Source organism: Lissotriton vulgaris, chromosome 5 (assembly GCF_964263255.1).
Source record: "Lissotriton vulgaris chromosome 5, aLisVul1.2, whole genome shotgun sequence".
NCBI lineage: Eukaryota > Metazoa > Chordata > Amphibia > Caudata > Salamandridae > Lissotriton > Lissotriton vulgaris.
This window is the reverse complement of record NC_141693.1, coordinates 2,031,947,407-2,031,953,808: the sequence shown is the minus strand read 5'-3', so window position 1 is coordinate 2,031,953,808 and position 6,402 is coordinate 2,031,947,407.

Genomic DNA, 6,402 nt, shown 5'->3' with positions numbered 1-6,402 from the left:
ACCTGCTGGCGTGGCCGCGGACCGTTTGTAACCACCATCTTCATCGGGACCTGCTGGCTCCGCCGCGGACCGTCGCTTCCTTCATCCATCTCGGGACCTGCCTGGCTCCGCCGCGGCCCGATCATCTAGAACGCCGAGCTCGAGGATTGAGAGCTATTTTCATCTATTGGTAACAAGACTGTCCCGCTACCCTTTTCCCAATCCAGAGACCAGAATCGAGGGGACCCCTGAGTCCAGACCTCCTTGTGTAATTTTACCGTACCTAAAGAATTGCTGATAAAGTATCGTTGAACCTTATCCTGGTGTGGTGTCCGTCTGTGGGGGGGAAGTTACTTGTCTGTACGATCGCTGGAGACGGCTCTCCCCGGAGACCTCTCCCCTTGTCCTCGGCCGACCCTCCCGGTCCGTCTAACAACAGCATTTATTCCCCTTCTTCTCCCACTCCTCTCCCTGTGAGCACCATGAATACCGTAAACTATTGACCGTATCACTCTGCCAGTAAGAGCCCATACCCCTATGCATATGTACAGCCAGTTTAGGCACCATGGCCTTTTACCCATTGGAATCCCCGGCTTCCCACCTGCGCGTACCTTACACCCCCTCTCTCATGCATAGACCATGAAACCCTCTCCCTCTGCGCGACCCTGCTGTGAAAGGCAACTCTCCTGCTTGACCCGCACAAAACCCCCTCCATTCCCTCTTGAAGAGGCATCCTTCGCCTTAGCTGACATAGCCCTCCCCAGCTGCACCCGGCTGCCCCCGCTCTCTCATGTACGGGTCATAAGATCTCTCTCTCTGTCTCTGTGACTCTGTCCCTGTGTCCACCCTGGCTACCCCTCCCTTCTCCTCACATGGGCAAGTCATAAACCTTCTTCTGCAAAGCCCTGTCCTTGAGAGTCACGGCCGCGCCTGACCAACACCTCCTTTCCTTCCATGAATACCCCTCTGTTGACGAGCCTTCCCTCCGCGCTCGATTGTCCACGCGGCATGAATACCACTCCTTGATGACCCCTTCCCCCGAGTCCGGCTGACCACACATGTCCGAGGCCATCGCCTAAGCCAGGAGATACCATTTACTGCCCTTATTGTATGAAGTCACTCCTCCTCAAGAGACCCACTATTGATCCTAGCCACCCCACCCCCTGGGCTATGATCAGGCGTACACATCCTACGAAACACTCAGCTGCGTGATTGCCCTCCCCTCTTATCAGCAGGTCAAGGGTCCCCATTGTGAACACATGTGGGGTAGGATTGACACGAGGATTATAGGGATGTCTTTCTTTTGCGTCATACTGTCCTGATTGTGTTATCAAGTGTTCTGTAAGGTATAAAAGCAAGAGTCTCAGCTCACTTGTTAGAGCACCTCCCGAAAGACACTGTGTTTCGTGTCCGAAATGACTGGCTCTCCTCATGAGAATTAAACTCTGTTCTTGATTCCTGCTTCCAGCGCCCGTCTCTTTATTTGGTAATTATTCATCATGGGAACTAAGAGGCGGTTTGCGCCAGCGGCCTGGGCATCGATAGGATTATGGGCTCATGTTCCACAGCCGGAGACGGGGGGTTGCTAGTAGGGGGCACCGTGGCGGTGTCCCTGCCCCGACCCTGGCCTCCTCCTCCCCCTCGCGGACGGTGGGACCCCTGGGAGGCTCTGTTTTGTTCGCCCGGCCAATTCCGGGGGACCCGGGTGCTCTCCCATCGATCCGCTTAGATGGCGAGTTTCCGGGGTTCGGTCAGCTTGCTGTCGAGGAGATGCTGCCTTAGTTCAACGAAACAATTATTGGATAGGTGCTCCCACACGATGAGATCGAATAATTGTTCGTAGGTGGTGACCTGGCTGCCTTTGATCCACCCCTCTAAGGCTCGGCTAAAAAAGTTCACATATTCCACCCAGGTGGTACCGGGGATTCTTTTACAGTCTCAAAATCGCTGCCGGTACATCTCGGGGGTGAGCCCATAGCGAGTGAGAAGGGCGGCTTTCATGTGCTCGTAGGAGGTCATCTCTGCGTCGGGAGTTGTAGCAGGGCATCTCTTCCTTCGTTGACGAATCTCCCCCACAACCCGGCTCCCCAGTCTTTTCGCAGAATACGGTGGGAGATCATGGCTACCTCGTAGGCCTTGAACCATTGCTGGATATCGTCTTTCCGGTAGTACTCTCGGACGACGTCTTTGGGAATGTGGACCTTGGTGTCCGTAGGGGGAGCGGAGCTCTGGTTCTCGGGGACGCCGAGGTCCTTGTTTTGTCGTAGAATCTCTAGTTCTTTTAAACTGCACTCGTGTTCGTACGCTAGTTTCTTCTCTTCCAGCTCCCTCTGGCTTTTTTTTTCTTCTCGTTCTTCCCGTAGCCGTAAGTGTTCGAGGGCTATCTTTTTTCCGCTAGTTTTAGTTCCCCATCTAAGCGGAGTCGAGCCAGTTCCAACTCATGGAGCAGGCTCCTCTCCCGTTCTCAGGCCTCCTCGGAAGAGAGGCCCGCTCCTCTTTCTTCTTCGGGGGTTGGAATTGTTTCTGTGGCCTCGATGCTTTCGTTTTGGGGTGGGGACGCTCCTGTCTCCACCCAAGACTCGCTTGAGGTCGTCTTTGGTGCTCAGTCCCGTGGTAGCGATGCCCAAGTCTATGCAGAATTGTTTCAATTCCTTGTGGCTGCATTCTTCCAGCCGTTCCATCTGGAATTTTGCGGTTGTTCCGGTCTCTTTCGTCGACATTGTTGCTGTGCGTCGTGGGGCCAGTTACTCTCCGTACGATTATGCGTCGGCTCGGATCGCGCCGCTGGCCACCAATGTTAGACGGGGACCCGGAGGGTCGGCCGAGCAAGGGGGAGAGGCCTCCTGGCGAGGGCCCTCTCCTTAGATCATACGGACGAGCAACTACCCCCCCACAGATGGACGCCACACAAAGATAAGTTCTGTACACTTTTATCGGTATTCTTAGGCAGGTTAAACTTGACGATACAGCAGGACCAGGATACGATGATCCCTTCAATTCTAGTCTCTGGGGGAAAGGGGGTAGCGGGACAGTCTCAGTACCGGTCCGGTACAGGGGTAGCTGGTGTATAGCTCTCAATCCTCGAGCTGGAGGGTTCGCAAGTAGGGGCCGCGGCAGCGCCCGCAGGCCTTCAAGGATGGTTTACGAAGATGAGCCGTGGCAGCGCCAGCAGGCCTTCAAGGATGGTTCACGAGGATGAGCCGCGGTAGCGCCAGCAGGTCTTTAAAGATGGTTCACGAGGATGCACCGCGGCAGCGCCAGCAGGCCTTCAAAGATGGTTCACGAGGATGAGCCGCGGCAGCGCCAGCAGGCCTTCAAAGATGGTTCACAAGGATGAGCCGCGGCAGCGCCAGCAGGCCTTCAAAGAAGGTTCACGAGGATGAGCCGCGGCAGCGCCAGCAGGCCTTCAAGGATGAGTTTGTCTCGGTGTCTCTCAACTCCAGGATACAACTGCCTTCTTGCTCTGGAGCTACCCCAGTTATAGGTCTGGCGCCCTTTGATGTCCGGACCCTCGCACTTGGAGGTCAGGGGGTCCGGGATGAGGGAGTCCAGACACCCAGCAGGGGGTGGAGCCAGCGCCCAGGGAGGCTGGGGGTGATCGAAACCAGGCGGAGGGGAGCCATCGACACTCCTTCTTCCATTGACTCGCCAAGTGGTCTCTTTACCCCCTGGGTGGATGGTGGTGCCTCGATGTCGGGGCTTGGCTGGGCCTGATGCTGAAGTCGACCCGAGGCCACGAGGCCTGGTCGTGGCGGGTCCAAGATGGCGGCTGGGCCGGGGACGGTGGTTCGGGAAAGGTCCTGGGCCAGCCGATAATGTTGTGGTTACGAGTCTGGGTTCCGTCGGGGAAGAGCTGGGGGTTGACCCGGAGGGCTGCAGGTGTGGTTCTTGTCCGGGGAACAGGGGTAGCAGTAGTCCGAGCCCCGCCATGCGGGGAGGGGTCGGGCATGCCACGAGGCCTGTCCAACATGAAAATTCTGAATTAGTAACCACAAAAAAAATGTTTTACTCAACACCAAGCAGGGGCTGTATAGTGTCCAAAGCACAGAATGTGAATAGAGTAAAAAATGACTGAAAAGATCACGAGCCCAAAACGCGTTTGAAGCCGAAACCAAGCCACTTTAATCCAAAAGCGTATAAGCACAGTACGTTGCAACTGCCTCCAAGAGGAAGTCATGGTTCTCATCTGAAAACTTTTCAGCCATCCAATTTAATAATGGGAAGGAACACACATGTTCTACGACAGCCGGAGCCTCTAGCACAATCAGGGGACAACTCGGGTGTTCTTCGCGATAACTACGTGCCAGAAAGTCATTAGCTGCAGACTATATATTCCAATTGCCTAGGACTCCATGTGCCGCTGCGCAGGCCTTTATTTCAATACCAGAATAGTGTAACTCATGAGCAACCAAGGGACTCATTAGTAGATCATAATCCGGGTTAGGAGACACCATGTTGCAGAGTCACAAGTCCAGAGCCCATTCAAAACTGCAGTCCAGGCAATGGAAGACAGGCTGCACGCACGTGAAATTTCGAATTTGCTGCAAGATAATCCATACGCCACTCTAAAGGTAGCCAGTGGTAGCGCTCTATAGTATTCAAGCATCCAGTTACAAAGCTGGAGCAGCCGGGGCAGGTTGTCGTGTGACACAAAATGTGCAGCCATTTTTGAGCAAGCAAATTAACAGCAATACACCGGCAGCCAAGGCAAGAATTAACGGTAAACTGCCAGAGAGGCTGGAAAAAATAGAATGAAAAAATGCTGGTATCACACCAGATATAGTTTGAAATGAGGTCACAAGGCCAGAACTTACAATTTAAAAAAAATGCACCAAGCCTGTGATAGACGAGGCATTGAAGATAGTGTGAATCAAGGAACCGAAATGCAGGGGGAGATCAGTATTCAAAAGGACATGCACCTCATGCGAGTGTTTGCCAAGTGAGGGTCAAATGTTTCACGCGAAGAAATAAGAGCGACTTCTTTTTGAGACAAAATAGCCCTTATTCGACTCATCTTATTGAACTCTGCTTTCAAGGTCGGAAAGGAAGGCCAGATGGATACATCGAGCTTCCCATGCGGAGGAGGGAATAGCACATTTTTGCAACAAACTACACGTTGGGACACACTCGCAACGTACGGAATCCCTGCCCGCATACCACAGCAATCTTCATTATTTAAAGGCAAATAACTACCATTTGCTAGCAACGTGAAAGTCTGAGTCATGGCGGGGACAGGATTTCCTTTTAAAATGCATCCTAAATTCAGGGCGTCAGAATTGCAAGAGCCGTGCAATTGGATATTCCTGCAAACTAATGAGTGATCAGGTGTTAAAGTGCAGTCTTAACCTTTCAAATAAACTTATTTACCCTCCCTCAGGCAGCCATAGGTGAATGTCAGAGACCTCATTTCATGGAGAAAAGCGCCACCCAAAGGTTCATATCTGCCTATCGCATAGTATTTCATACATGATTCGGATTTAAATAGTGGAAAAGGCAATGAATGAGCCATACAGCTGAATTATATTTGGCAACAGAAAAAGGCAATGGTTCTAACTCGTCAATATGCAACAGTGAATACGCAGCATCCTTCATAGACATGAATTGTTGTTTCACAGTCAATTTAAATTGTAAAAATAGAGAAGAGGTGTTCATGTAGTCCCAAGGCACTTTACCAGCCTTTAACGTTTGCAATATCCAAGCAAATTGCATAATGGAACGTGCTTGATTTTGACCATGATCCAACACAGACACTTCATCCTGGACGATGTCTACAACAGATGAAGCAATATTGTCCAATGTGTAAATTCGGGAAGGCAGTGTATTAATGCTGTTATCAACAACTGCAAGCACTTTTTCTAAATTAGCCTGGTCTGTTGCCCGTAATCTAGAAGCTGCTTCTATTTGAGATAGTTTCCAGACTTCGTTGTAAACCGCATATAAACCAAAAAGCCATCTTTTTGACCAGATGGAGTTTAACTGACGCTAAGGTGGAATGTTTGAGCCAATTTTGTCATAATTTTCCCACCGAATAGGTAGTAACAGTATGGTCACTTTCAAAACGGGGATCCACCCTCACCTGTGTATAGCCGGGGGCCAAACTCAGAAAACGATGTTGGCATAAATCAGAACATTTTTGCCATAGCAACCAACCTTGTGAATCAAAGCTGGAAATGTTAAAAGACAAATTTAGCAGCAGAGACTGTATTTCACTAAGGGACACATCGGTGTGTTTGTACCATGTAGGGTATTCTCCCAAATCAGGAAGAGAAGGGGCATTGCATTTTTTAGACATAGCCAATCCAAAGCAGGTGGTTTGTGAAAGAGTCAAATTCAAAAACAACAGATGGTTTGGGATGAGGCATGCACGATGCAAAGCTTCAGTGCCTTGCACTTGCCAACTTTTTGAACCCCAAACAGGTTTAA